The 15,742-nt window shown below is 38.1% G+C and overlaps 1 protein-coding gene across 5 annotated transcripts in view; it reads right to left on the bottom strand.

Annotated features, from left to right (window-relative positions):
- KCNC2 (potassium voltage-gated channel subfamily C member 2) overlaps positions 1-15,742 on the bottom strand; it is a 209,723-nt gene that overhangs the window by 75,242 nt on the left and 118,739 nt on the right. The gene's annotated exons all lie outside the window — the stretch shown is intronic.

The following is a 15,742-nucleotide window of genomic DNA, read 5'->3' as shown; positions in this document are numbered from 1 at the left end:
TATGATTTCTCGTTCAAGGTTGTCTTCAAATTTTAATGGCATAATTTTTAAACATCATAAAGTATATATTAAATAGATGTTTTTGCTCTTCTCACCGTAAAGCATTGCTTTAACAAGCAAATACATGGTTGAATCAGTGACCATTTTCAAGTAAAGTCAAAAAGAAAGCACACTGACTTCTTCAAGGTGACAGGTTCTGCTCCTGTTTGCTGCTCAATAAATGTGCCCTTTTTATATTCTCCCAGGTCAAGGGCTAAATCTAAAAAGGGAAATTGCTCTCGCACATACCCCCCTCCAGAAGTTACATTTCGTCACATGTTTCCTTCTTATTTATATCAGTGAGTAAATATAGCTCTTCCCCATTCAGGGAAATGTTCGACTGACCGCCTTTGTATCTATTTAACAAGAATTCTGACCCTTGTAAGAAAAAGACTTCCATAAGCACAATCAAGTAGACAATCAAAACTTTTTAAGTGACTGAGAATTGTCCTTATAACATTCTTAATATGGGAATAATAATCAAATTAATATTCTGTCAACAGACATTGGCAGCTCTAAAGTCTCCCTCTATTTGTACGAAGTGGAAATGCCCCTCGAAGGCTCTGTGGAAAATGGTGGAACTATAAGAGAGGAAACCATGCATGCCCTACTTCAATCGCATCAAGCAGTATTGTATAATGGCCACCACAATCAGTATTAAAACATTCGCTTCCTTACAGAACTCTTCGATATCAGCTCCTATTTAACTCATCCCCCCACAGGACCCCCCAGGAACCCTTATTCCACTTGCTGTCTTTATAGGTTCATCAGTCCTAGGTTTTATTTACTGAAAAACAGAAAAACATATAACAGAAAGTCAAGGTGCCTACCCCCAATGACAAAAATACATCTGAGATAAATCTCAATAACAAAAACATTAACAGAGAAAATGTTGACACCGAGCCCAACCCAACATGCAGCAGAGGGGGATGAGCTAAGGTTGTAACCGCTCAAGTCAGGTTGACCATTTTGATCTCCTGCAGTCGCCTCGCCAGTGCACTCCTAACACCCGACACTCAAAGCAACCTGGCTGATTGCAGCAATGATTGCACAACTCTTCTGGGCATCATTTAACTACTGAATTGTAGGATACGCCAGTTACGTCCCAACGAAAATGTGTAATAAAAATATAGGAGACCATCTATCTCTTTTGTAAATAATAAGACGTTAAAAACAGGAATGAATACCACCTGTGGGTTAGTTGGTGCACTGTTAGCAGCAAGTCAGTGGTTCAAATCTACCAGCTTCTCCCAGGGAGAAAGATGTTATCTGCGCACAAAAAGATTTACCATCTTGAAAAAAACAACAAACGTTCACTGTGAATTGGAATCCCCCAATGTCAGTGAGTTTGGCTTGGGCTTACTGTCCCCTCGAATGAGTGCAATGAGATAAACATTGAATTTCTGACCATGCAGTGGGTGTTTCAAACCCATCGATGACTCACGCAAAAAAATCTAAAGCTGTCTATTTATTTAAAGATTTTCAATTTTGGAAACTCTGAGGAGCAGCTCTACTCTATGAGTCATATCAACTCTATGACAGCGATTCTGGGAAGGTCCCTTTGAAGGAGCCAGAGTAGTATAGTGGTTAAAGGTTTGGGCTCTTTTCCAAAAGCCAACAGTTCAAATCCACCAGTCACAGTCGGTAGGAGAAAAGCGTGCAGTCTGCGTCTGTGAAGATTCACTCTGGGATCGATCATTCTGCTTTGTCCTATCCGGTCACTATGGGTGGTATGCTACGTGATGGTGGTGAGTTCGGTTCCCGGGTCTGTCTCCTTTAACCCCTGAGGGCACATGCTTAAGCACTCTACTCCTGGCTGAAAGGTTGCCATTTCAAATCCCCCAGAAGAGCCTTAGGATACAGCCTTGGTGATATGCTTTCAGGAGGTCAGAGACACGAAAACCGTATGGAATAATTCTACTCTGCCCACGTGGGTTGTCCAGAGTCAAAGAACTCTCAAAGTCACCTAATAATCACACAACAAAGTCCTTTGAAAGGCAGTCTGTTTCCCTAAAGATTTTTGTCTTGGAAACACTATGGGGCAATTCTACTCTGTCCTATAGGGTCACTGTGAGTCGGAAGTGACCTGGCACCATTTGTTAAATTTCTCCTTAGGTGCCTGGGAAGTGCACAGGAGTTATTCTTGGCTGCTAAGACCTGACGACTGGTGGTTTGAACTCTCTCGATATTACTGTACAATGAAAAAGGGAGACTGAAGAGGAATGGATGCATTTGAACTGTGGTGTTGATGGGGAATATTAAATCTATCAGGGACTGCCAAAAGAATTGAAAAAATTCTTAGAAGAAATACATTCAGAATGCTACTTAGAAGGGAAAATGGCCAGGCTTATTCTCATTTGCTTTGGGCTTGTAATGAGGACAGACTAGCTCCCGGGAAGGACATCATGGTTGGTAAAGTAGAGGGTCAGGACAAAGAATGCCCTCAGGGAGTCGGATTGACACGATGGGCTCCAATCCAGCAGAGATTGCGCGAGCGACAGTCTTTTACTCTGTAGAATATAATGTTGCTATGCGCCAAAACCACCTGGGTAGCAAGTAGTAGCAGTTATACATTCAAAATATAAATATCTGCTCAACTGACCAAGTGCATGGATGAAAAATAGTTTATGGCCCATTAATAATTATGAACATTACAACACCATGATAACTGAGCTCAATTTGAATTTAGGATCTTAAGCGTCAGTGGTCCCGCTGTACTACCAAGCAATTCTACGAGAGTCTCTTTTTCAGGTCAAGATTCATGGGTGCAGTTGTTTAGGACCTCATACTTAGAAGGGCCCTAGGTTTGGAGTAATGCTTGGGTGTCTTTTCCTTGAAATTCTGAATAAGTTTTTCAGGAGAATTTTCCAGTTATCCCTGGTTCCTGGAAATTATGTTGCCATTCAGTCCTTAGTCAAATCACTCATTCACCATCCTAAATGACTATTCCATGGTTTGTTTTCATTCATTCCTCCAGTGCTGCCTCTTTGTTTCTCACTTTTGGTATTCTGGCTTTTGGTATTACATGTTAATTCACTAGATAGAAAATAGAAACAAAGCAGACATCTACATTAAAAAACTTACTTATATCTGTATGACTGTAATCTCTGATTCTTTTCAATTAAATTTGGTAAATCAAATTATTCTACATCAACCTCATAGACAAGGAATATGTGCTATACAGAGTCTTTGGTCTATGCACTACCATGACAGGTTGGTAACTCTGCCCAATTAGGGATTAAAATATTAGGAAGCCCATTTTGCTCTCTCACCTGAACTACATTTCCTATCTCCACTTTTATTAGAATTAGAAGTATTATTTGGGATATTTAACTTCTTATATTTTGTCTTATTACTATTTCTAGGTCACTCTCCAATACTCAAAAATAATTACTTAATTAGTATATGCTGGGAAAAATGAATGAATGGAAAGGTTAATAATTTTCTAAGTATTTGCTCACTTAATATACTAAATTCAAATTTTCACAAATTCCTAATCTTGTCTTTCTTACCATGTTTCTTATTCTGTTAGAAATACTGTGTATGGCTAATTTATTTGTGATTTCATTAAGTATTGAAAAAAAATGCAATAAAGATGGTTGTCAAAATTCAATTTATTTGCACAATTAATAAAGAAGAGTCTTTGGAAAAATGGCAAAGCTATGAATGACTTTATAGAATTGATATTTTCCTTTCCCCTACTAGAGGACACAGACAGTTAAAGCCCTTATTTATAGATAGTTTATAGATATTTATAGGAGGCCCATGCTAATTTACTAGGATCGATGGTGGTTTACATCCTTCAGAAAACCAAGATACTCTGGAACACAGTTAGAAAATGTTCATCAGTTCATGCTTCTCAGTTTTTATGTGTACATTAGCTCTCTGATAAATTAGTGAAAATTGAACTGAGTCTTTAAAGGCAAATATGTTTCAGATGAGTTGCTGCAACAAAATTGGTTGAAAGTAACCTAATGTAAGTGAAAATTATGGGATTTGTTTATTGGAATATTTGAAAGGATGCTACTTGGCCAAATAACTGAAAGAGATCCATATTGTATTCACGTCAAAGAACTGTGACCCAACGGAGTATTCAAATAATAGAACAGTATCGTTAATATCACCTGCAAGTAAAATTTTGCTGAATTTCATCCCACAATGGTTTCAGCAGTCCATTGACAGGGAGCTGCCAGGAATTCAGGGAAGATTCAGAATAGGACATGAAATAAGGGATATCACTGTTGATGGCATGGATCTTGGCTGACTTCATTTCACTCCTTCTAATGTGGCCACGAGACGTGAAATGAAGTCTTGCCATCCTGAGTCCACGAGACATTCTGGCTGCACTTCGTCTTCTTTCCTTTGGCTCTCCAGGGTTATTTTCATTATTCTTTATTAGCACCATGATATAAATGCATCGATTCTCCCTTATGTCTTCCTTATTTAATGTCCAATTTTCTAATCCACAGGAGATGACTGAAAATACCATGGCACTTTAGTCCTCAAAATGATGCCAACACTGTAAAGATATACTGCAGACTTGCCCAATGCAACATGTCATTTGTTTTCTTGGCTACTGCTTTCATGAGCATTGATTACGTATTCAAGCGAGATGAAATCCTTGACCATGTCAATCTTCTCTCTCTTTATCATTATGCTAGCTACTGGTCCAGTTAGGAGGATTTTGTTTTCTTCTTCTTTTTTTTAATCATTGTATTGGGGACTCGTACAGCTCTTATCACAATCTATACATCCATCCACTGTGTCAAGCATATTTGGACATTTGTTACCATCATCATCTTCAAACTGTTTCTTTCCACTCGAGCCCTTGGTATCGGCTCCTCGTGTTTCCTTTCCATTGAGTTGCAGTCCCTATTAAAGGCTGCAGGCCTTGATCATCATTCTCAGCGAATGCTGCAAGTCCCCCTCCCTTTCAGGAAGAAAGGTTGCGTCATCGACATGTCACAGGTTCTTAAGTCTTTCTCCAATCCTGGTACTTTGTTCTTCTTCATGTGTCTAGCTTCTTGTATTACCTGTTCAGCATATAGATTGAATAGGTATGGTGGAATGATACAATGCTGGTGCACATGTTTCTGACTTGAAAGTACTCAGCATGCTCCTGTTTCATTTGAAGGGTTCCCTTTTGGTCCACGTGTAAGTTGTACATGAGCACAATGAATTGTTTGGGAATTCCCCTTCAATGTCCCCATAATTGACTGTGATACGCACAGTGACTGCCTCTTCTGTTCCCATAGGGAGCAGCTGGTGTGTTTGAACCATCAGCCTTTTGGTTTTCAATCTACTAACTACCTGATAGCACCGCCAGCGCTCCTTAAACATGAATACGTAAAGTATTAAGAAGTTGAACAAACCCTACAACTTGTAAATTAAGACAAAATAGCTCATAAGCATGCATTATATAAAGCAATTTAGGGCATAAGTAATACTTCCAGTTCTTTTAGACCTTAGGAATTTCAACTTTAAAGCCCAGAGGGATAAGTTAATTTATATAAACATAATATTTTAAGTGAGAAAAGAAAACAAAACAAAAGCGTAATAGTGAAGCAATCCTACCTTTTACGAGTGCATTAGAAGTCAAACAGCATGGACTTTAAGCAGCAAAGCCTTTGGAGCTGGGTAGAGCAGAATTTTAATTCAAGGTTTATTGTTTATCAGCTATTTGACCTTGGACAATTATTTTTAACCTTTCCAAAACTAAATTTCATCTTTTACAAAATAGAGGTTATATTTTATCTATGTTCGTGTGCTTGGGTTTTCAAATAAAATACGTTTTGAACTTAATAATGCCTTTTAGTTTGTTTTTAGAAGAATAAAAATAGTTTCAAATTATGAAGTGATTCACATTGAGCAATTTGTATGAATTAGCTACCTTCTACTTAGTAGAATTCTGTAATAAGAAAACATATTAATTACATTATTATGAATATGTGTAATTATGAAACTCTGCTTATATTCCAGCAATAAAAAGATTGTGAATTTATAACAATAAGGCTCTGATCTAAATTCTTCATAAGTAGAGGCCATTTTCATCCAGATAGGGGCAACTTAAGGATATGATTATCATGTTGAATATTTTATACTAGAAAAAACTGATCAGCATTTAATAGAAGTTTGCTTCTGTTTTTCTTAATGAGAAGCATAAGCAACCCTTTAAGTATGCACATGTCTTATTGGGCACTTATATTACTTCTACAATCTGTTGCTATTTGTAAAATATTTATTCCTCATTACTCTGGTTGGCTGATTCAGGTTTATTTCCACCGAGAACTGCAAAGAAGCATTTAAAACCTTTCTGAAATCCCCGTTCTCTGTGGAATTCTAAAATAGTGTTTGGTCTGGGAGAAAGAATTATTTCTCCGCAGTCACACTGAATGGATTCTGAAGCTATACCAAATCCTATACAACGTGTGGCCTGAGAACTGCTTAGAAGCATCCGAGCCTTCCCACAGGAGGCCTGCGGATACAAAGAGCCTCGGAGAACTTGGAAAGGTTCAGCTCTGTGTCTGCTGATTCATGGTTTGACCTTGCTCAAGGACGCTCCCTCGCTGCATGCAGCAAATGACACAAGGTGTCAGTGTTTCCAACAATCTTTAATGACGGCTTATAAATGAGTAACCCGAAGACACATATCGTAAAAGGACTCTTGCTAAGGAATGCAGAGAGCCACTATTATTCATGCACGGAAAGGGGGAGCCGTAACCATCCTAATTTGAGAAAGTATATGCACAGCGAGCTGTGTCTGGAGAGCTGGCATAAATGCCAAGGGCTATTTGTGGTAAGATAGATGCCCTTCTTGTTTCTAAGATTCAAAAGAAAGAAAGAAATGGAATATACATGCACGCGCACCCAGTCATACAATGCGTTCAGAGTGTGGGGAGTCGAATTTAGTTCACATTCAAATAAAGTTCAGTTGTCACACACTTCAGCTTTGTTTTCTCCATAAAAGGCCCAGCTGCTTATGTGTCGTTCTTGATCAGCTCTTGATTAGTGGGATTCTGTACTCTTGCCATTTCTTTGGGAGCTAAAAATGGTAGTTGCATATTTTTTTAATCTTCTGACTTTTTTAACGTGAAAATTACAAAGAAGACAGTATTTAGAGATTCTTATGCAAGCATATGATGCTAACTAGAATTCAACCCTGGCTGACTTCTTATGGCTTTATTGTGGACATTTTGATCAGCTTTGGCTCAAACACTAGATTTCTATTATTCCCATTTCTGTCTCATGTCTCTTTTGAATACCTGAAAATGAACAAGAACAAAAATCCACAAGAAAACATGCCACATTTCCACAGCTTAGGAGCATTTGTCAGAATGGGTAAGAAACGGTGAGCTCTGTGGTAGAGCAGTAGACCAGAATCAAGAACTTCTCTGTGACACCAAAAGACAGGGTGACATTGGGAAAAAAGAAGCGTGTTTCAGTTTACACTTAAATATTGAGAGAAACTGACTATGTAAATAACGGTCTCATTATTGTCTAGCCCCTCTGGGGTCCATGAAGGCATGTTAGAGAGAGCCGAGATTGAAGGAAGGACAGAGAGAAGTCGTTCGGATGGCTGGAGTTTTCACTGTCTGTTCCAAATAACACAACTTTGAAGATAACTTTTTTATTCTCAGCCTTTGTAATAAATTTTACTGTACAAAAATTAAAATCCTCTTCCAAAGTTACTTGAGATTACAAAAGCCCTCTGCCTGGGAACCAAAATGGGAAAGGCAGATTCCTTAACGGAATGCTGGTGCCTGTGCCTCAAACACGTGAGGCGACTCACTGCAAGGTCGGCAGTTTGAGACCACCAGCTTTCTATTTTTTTTAATCATTTTATTGGGGGCTTATACAACTCTTTTCACAATCCATACATCGATTGAATTGGGTATGTTTGTACATGTTTCCTTCATTCTTTTCTAGACATTTGCATTCTATTGTGTGCTTCTTCCATGTAGACTTGTTGCTTCACTGTTGAATGGCAGCTTGTGTAACAGCAAGCCTTTAAGACCCCAGACGTTATATCTTTTAATAGCCGGACACCATCCACCTTCTTCACCACATTTGCTTATGCACCCATTTTGTCTTCAGTGATTGTGTCGAGAGGGTGAACATCTCAGATTGCCAATTTGTTAGAACAAAGTGTTCTTGTATTGAGGGAGGGTATGAGCAGAGGCTTGAAGTCTATCTCTTAGCTCAGTGTATTGGTGTATAAATATATATACATGGGCCACTATTTGTGTGGATTAATGTATTTACCTATACATCACTAAGAATCCAGCATCTTTCTACTCCTGTAAAAAATTAGTCTTGGAAGCCCACAGGGACATTTATACCCTGTCCTATGGGGTTACCATGAGTAAGAATTGACTCAGTGGTGCTGAGCTTTTTGGTTTGGGGTTCCTCAAACACCTAAACACCAGAGATTTACTCCTCCTTAGGTGTATATGAGGCTATTTTGCTATAATAAACTTAGTTTGCAAATTCCAGCATGCCTACACAGCAAAACACCTGATGAAATCACAGACTACCCCTAATACAATGTAAAAAAAAGAAAAGAAAACAAAAGAAATCACAGACTATTTGGCAAAGACAGCAAAATCTCCTAGACATATTATGAATTGGACACCCAATTTTGCATTATGAGTTAAAATATAGAATTATATAAGGAAATAATGCACCCATAAAACGTAAGCACAGCAAATAGTATTTTGGGCTGTCACAAGTACTCCTGTGGGTTAATTTTATATTATTATTGCCATTACAATTTTCTGACTGAATAAGGAGATCATACATATAGATAGGCATAGTGTAAAAACTCTAACAAGAATTATCAAAAAAGAATTATGGCATAAAGTCTCAATTACCCATATTTTAACATATATTTGTTAGGAACAAACCTGACAGTAATACATACAATCCCTATAATTTTTTCCTTTTATGACATCTAGTAGAAGCCCTGTCCAATTAGCTATCATTAGAGATTAAATCAGAAACTTAAGTAATCAAAAATTGAGTCAGAAAACAGAAAACACTGGGGATTAAGGACAGGTGTTTAAAACATACTCTCAAGCATCATATGCAAAACGAACTCAATTTGGATCATAAACCTAATTGTAGACCTGTATAATGTTTTAATTAGACAAAACTAAAAATGCTAAAATTGTGCAAGAAAATGTATCTTAAGATATAAGTTGACTCAGTCACAAAAGGTCAAATGGTGAATGACCTCAAAAATAAGAACAAGTCAAAGTATAGAGATTATAATCTATTAAAAGTTTCCAAGAATGGCAGGAATGGGGAAAGGGGTTCTTATAAAATGCTGAGTTTAAGTTTACTGCGATGGAAAAATCCCCAGTGATTAAGAGAAAAGTTGCACAGTCAATGAAAATAGTAGCTATCAATAAAAAGTTAGACATTGAATAAGAGGAACCATGGGGGAATCAATGCATATTCATTATGGTGCTGCTGAAGAATATTGAAAGTACCATGGACAGCCAGAAGAATATAAATGGATCTTGGAAGAAGTATAGACAGACAGAATACTCCTTAGAAGCAAGGATGGCAATACTTCATGTCATGAACTTTGGACATGTTATCAGCAGGGACCAGTTCATGGAGAAGGACTTGTTAAAGTGAAGGGGCAGCAAAAAATGTATTAAAAAATTGTAAGGATGAGGCAGAACTGGACAGTGTTCCTTTCTGGAACCAACTCAATGCACCTGATAAAAACATCAAGAAACTCAATACCTGTTAAAAGTTGAATTGACAAATCAAGGTGTTTGATATATATTTACAAAACAACACTACCAAAAAATAAAAGTTGCTGAGTCTACTAATGTACAACCAAATAGCTCATGGGATTTGGTTTATTGATTTGGAGGTTTAGGGTGATATTTTCAGAGGAAATTTCAGCTAACTGACCTAATATCATTTTTATTGCACCTCTTCTATCTCCTAGTCCTAGTGCGTGTCATTGTGCACGAGGTTTCAATAGCATCTTTAATAGCCATCCAAGGTACAACGGTTGATCTCTATTCTTTCAATTGAGGCTTGTCTATGTTTTGTTTTGTCATTGTTGCTAGATAATGTTTTGCCTCTTGTTTTTGTTTTGCATACTTTTCTATTTGGAACTACAGGCTTGGTAAATGCACAGAGGCAGTAAGTGGTTACCAATCACCTGGATGCATGGTGGAGAAGGTGGAGGGAAATTTGGAAGCTCAGGCTGAGAAAGAACAAGTTCTGAAATGATTGTGGTAATGATTGCATCACTCTTCTTAATATAGTTGAGCTACTGAATTTTTTTGACGTATGAATTACATGCCAATAAAAACTATTTTAAGAGAATGAAAGAAAGAAATAGAAGGTATGGCTAACTGACGCCTTTGTCATGAGATGAGAAGAAACTAATGGTGTCTGGCTGCCGTGAAAGTTTTAAGCAGGAATTCTATAAAATAACTCTTTTCAAACTGGAAAAAATTCTAACATATTTGAAATTTTCATGGAATCCAGACATCGGGAGGCATGGAGAATGGACAAACGTCAGACTGTCCTCCACAGATAATCACTTCAACCAAGCAGCAGAGCACTGCTAGAGCTCACTTGTCCAGCCCAGGGGTAGCCAATCTTGTCAGATGGAAAAGCCAAACCTGTCCCTCAACACGATTTTTTAAATATTCGAGAGCCATAAATAGGTTTTTACCAAAAAATGAAATCGTCATCATCTAAATAATGTCTTTTAAAAAAGTATAGATGAAACTATGTCAGTTTTCTTTTCCTGTTCAATTTCACTTGAGAGCCACATGTAAGTTTTGAAAGAGCCGAGTTGTCTCTAGAGCCAAAGTCTCCCTGCCACCGGTCGAGACAAAAAAGCTTGCAAGACAGCTACTCAGCCAACTGACTGGAAGAAGTCCAGATTGTAACCACTCCAAAGGAAGGTGACCCAACATAATGAGCAAATTATAGAGCAATATCATTCATGTCACCTGCAAGTGAAAGTTTGCTAAGCTCATCCAGCAACAGTTGCAGCAGGAGATGGACTGGGGGCTTCCAAGGTTCGGTTTTGATTCCGAAAAAGACAGGGAACAAGGAAGTCATTGCTGATGTCAGATAGATCTTTGCTGAAGGCCAAAAACAGCAGAAAGCTGTTTGCTTGGGCTTTAATGGCTGAACAAACTATGGATAACCGTGAGATGATGGGAATTCTGGAACACTTCATTTTTCTCTTGAGACAATTGTGTGAGCAGAACAAAGGAACAATGTATGTTTCCAAATGATCATATTTATTCAATCTCTATGCTGATCAAATAATCAGAGGATCTGTATTATATGTAGAAGAATGTAGTATCAGAAATGGAAGAAAGCTTATTAACAACCTGCAATATGTAGATGATAGAACCTTGCTTTCTGAAAGTAAGGAGTCCTTGAAGCACTTGCTGATGAGCAATAAAGATTGTAGCCTTCAGTCTGAATTACAACTTAATGTGAAAGAAAAAAAAAATCTTCACCACTGGACCAATAAATAGCATCAGGATAAATGGGGAAAAGATTGAATTGTTAAGAATTCCATCATGCCTAGATCTATAATCTATGCTTATTGATCAAGCACTGTGGAAGCTACAGTCGAGAGATCAGAAGACACATTGCATTGGGAAAATCTGTTACACAAAACCTCTTTAAAATGTTGAAAAGTAAGGATTGTTCTCTGAAGACTAAGGTATCTCTGATGGAGGGCATGGCTGTGGGAAACTGATAACCTGGAAACCAGTGTATGCTGACAAATTCCCTACAGTCACAATGAAGAGTCAGGGAGGTAGACTCAGTTCAAGAGAGGCCCTCACAACCATGAGTTAGAGGTGAATCCCAGTCACATTCCCCTAGTTAAAAGTGATCCCCACAGTATCGCTCCGTAATGACGCCAATTGTAAGGTGCTGCTTGAAAGCACATGGTTGGTACTCTGCTTGAAAGTTATCTGCCTGAAGGCTGTCTGCCATCAAGAGCAACCAGACCCTGGGACCACCCTGAGGAGCGCCCACTCCCGTCTGATAAGGATCACCCATTGCTTCCCTGGAGAAGAGCTCAGAGACACCTAAGGTCAAGCCAGCCCAGGACAACCAAGGTTAAGGTGCCATTCTAACTCTAGAACCCACCCATCTTGTTATCTATGTACTTTCCTGTCATGTGTCTACCCCTGGCATGTCCCCTTCCTGTTAAGTGTATGACTCTAACACAGCCCCTGCCTGTTACATATATGTATGACATGCCTTGCATGCCCGAGATGATAGAAGGCTGCGAGAGAATACATTCACTTTCTCTCTTGTTCCTGCCATCAGAAGAGGTGAGCCCTTGCGCATCTTGTCTGATGTGTCCTTAATTTACCCTTGAATTACACAACCGCCCCTTGGACCCATTCGGCTGTGGATGATGTTCCCCCACGCATGCTACTTGCAATCTCCTCATATGCATGTGTAACTTGGACATCGAATAGGGAAGACTGGAGAAGAATCCATGCATTTGAATTATGGTTCTGACAAAGAATATTAAAAGTACTGTGAACTGCCAAAGAACTAACAAATCTTAGAACAAGTGTAGCCAGAATGCTGCTTAGAAGCAAGGAGGGTGAGGCTTAGTCTCATGTATTTTGAACAAATTATCAGCATAGACCTGTCCCCGGAAAAGGATGAAAAAGAAGACTATTGACGAAATGGATTGAGACAGTGGCTGTCACACGGGCTCAAACATAACAATTGTGGGGATTGCATAGGATCCGTGTTGTTTTGTTCTCTTGTACATAAAACCTCTGTAAGTCGTAACTTGACAGCAACTAGCCCAACAGACAGAAGGGGGCAGAAATTTGAAATTAAAATCATAAAAGACCAAGTTTATTGGTCTAATAAAGGCTGGTGGAGCCCCAGGACCTTAGTGACCATACACACCTGCGACTGAAGTCACCTCTACCCGACACAACCCCCATTACTCAACTTTCAGCCAAAGGATGCACAAACCTATGAGGTGCACAATAGCAACAGGGAGGTAAGAAAGTCCACTGACAGTCACCAGTACGCAATCCAAAGGTCATCGTTTGCCCAGTGACGAGGTACAGAAGTCCAGGGCAGATAAGAAAGAAGGATGACTAGAATCAGTAAGAAAAGTGAGGAAGTAATAAGACTACTGTTATATGGTGATGACTACAGACAGTCACAAATAAAATGTATATGAATTATTGAAGGTTACAATAATTTATTTTCTAAACTGTCATTCAAATATCAATAAATGATTAAAAATAAAACCTGAAACTAAAACAAACAATCTGGCTCAAAAGGACATTAATATGAATCAGATCCTAAAATAGTGAGTTCCTTAAGTCAAAGTAGAGCCACAGAAAAATCAATGATACAGGGTCATTCTTAAACCTCTGAAATTGGATTTAAATCACATAAGCATCCATCTGCATTGTGATTTCTTTTTTGTTTTTTGCTGAAATTTTAGATGTCTCACACTTTGTAACTAGTTTGATCCTTATCTGACTTATGGGATTTCTAACCTTGGGTTTGATCACAACTGAAAATTAAGTGGAAGGATTACTGAATTGTTTCAAAACACTTGAGTTTTTATCATCACTTTTGAAAATTTTATCAGGCTAATTAACTACAATGACCATCATTTCTTTTTATTATTATTTTTATAGACACTTTAGTTTAATACTTTTCATTTTCCTTTTTAAGGCCTCCTTAAATTTAAAATATCTAATTCTATCATATGATAAATGAAAGGAAGAAAATATATTTTATAAGTCACTTATGTCCTGACATTGAATTTAACCTGTATTTAAGAGTTTAAATGTTTAAATGTCTAAAACCTTAAATTTAAAATATTTCTTCACATATATTACTATATTTAAAAACCCATGAAGTACCTGGTTTACATGATTTTTCAAAATGGCTATAAAAATTCAGATGCTTTCTAATGAATTGCCCCTCATTAGTAATTAGTAGTTACTATTACTAAAAAATGGTAGCTATATCACATAAATGGTTGATATTATATGAATTACTGTTTCCTGATTTTTCTGGACAACTGTAGTTGCTTTTCAGCCTTATTCATCTAAATTCACTTATATATGCCCTGAACACATTCGATTGTTTTAGATGAGAAAATAATCACCATTGCCACCCCAAATGGTGACATATATCTCCAATTACATTCCAGTATATTAAGACATTGTAATGCCAGATGTGTATGGTGAGTTGATTTTCGGGAAAGAAGTGACAGTGATTAGGTAAGTTTCTTTTTATAACAAGATTATCAATACTTTTAAATTAATATGTTTCAACTCTAGGTGGGATTTTAATGAATGGCTCACTAGCATTTTGAAAATGTCACTTTTTTACATGAGTCTTGGCATCATCAATTATGATAGAAACTAAGCATAATACCCCAAATTGACAAGACAAACTTTCTAATTAAGGAGATTTATGGCCATGCTTCATAAACCTGCTCAAATGTTCCATCTAGCACAGATAAGAGTGAAATTTACCTGACTATGACTATTAATTTTTTTTCACATAGATTAAAATGGTTAAACTCCAAGCCACATGGGTTGGGATATATGCAAATTTATTCTGCAGCATTTTTCAAAGCTTGGAACCATGTAGGAATAACAGAATAAAAAGCTATAGATATTATTTGACAGTAAGTCACATCTGGTTTGGGCACTAGCCATTTGGCCTGTTACACCCACTAGGGAGGCAACTCTGAGTTTAATATGATGATATGAAAAGAATTAGTTGATTCAGTGTGAGAACATAAATAAATAATGATCTCCGGAATAATAAGCTCTCTTAAAAAGCGAGAACTTGAATTGTGCTGAGGATCGCCTTTCCTTTCTAGAGCTGACTGATATAAACATACTTCTCCCTTAGGAACTAAAGGACCAAGCATGAGGGTGCCGCTTGTCCTCTTCGACTCCTGTAAATAGTTCGAGTCTCGGGAGCCCCGTACAGTCCCTTTGAGTCAGAATAGACTCCACGACAGGGTTTCCTTTCCAACGCTTTCAAAGCAATACCAGCAATTCGGTGAGACCTCCATTCATCCCAGCACCAGGAAAGGAAATTAAAGTCTGGACAGAAAAATCACTCAAAACCCCCTGTCATGGAATCAATTCTGACTACAGCAACCCTATCTGGGGTTACAGAGACAGTTTCGTCCTCTGTCAAGGAAGTTTTGGTGGGTCCGAACACCTGGTGGTTTTGAATCTCTGAGGAGTTGAACTTCCAACCTTCCAACTAGCTGCTGTAATCCACAACCCACCATTGCTCCTAAGAAGAGAAAAGAAAATCAAGACTTGCATATCCATGTATACATCTGTGGGCAAATTTAACAAGCCTTGGAATTGCTAGAAAATGAGTTTTCATTCAGGAGGAAGTAACAGCATTTATAGCACCAAATAATCATGCTCAGACTGCTTCTCCCAGCAATGCAAACTGGCAGCATATGCACACATCGCCAAGTAGGAAATCATAGTGCGCCTCAATGGGCTGCCTGGCACACTCAAGTCAATGACCCACGAGATATGTCAAGGTCAATTCTTTCTAGGCACCCGTCTCCTGCTGAACTACGTCACCAAGAGCTTTCATGAACTCAGGGTGTACAACAAACACTCTTAGGTCCCAAGGTCCTTCATCCTGAGGCGATGAGATC

This window comes from Tenrec ecaudatus, chromosome 6, assembly GCF_050624435.1.
Source record: "Tenrec ecaudatus isolate mTenEca1 chromosome 6, mTenEca1.hap1, whole genome shotgun sequence".
NCBI classification, from domain to species: Eukaryota; Metazoa; Chordata; class Mammalia; order Afrosoricida; family Tenrecidae; genus Tenrec; species Tenrec ecaudatus.
Note: the sequence above shows the minus strand (reverse complement) of the source record. Positions and strands in the feature narration are given on the sequence as shown.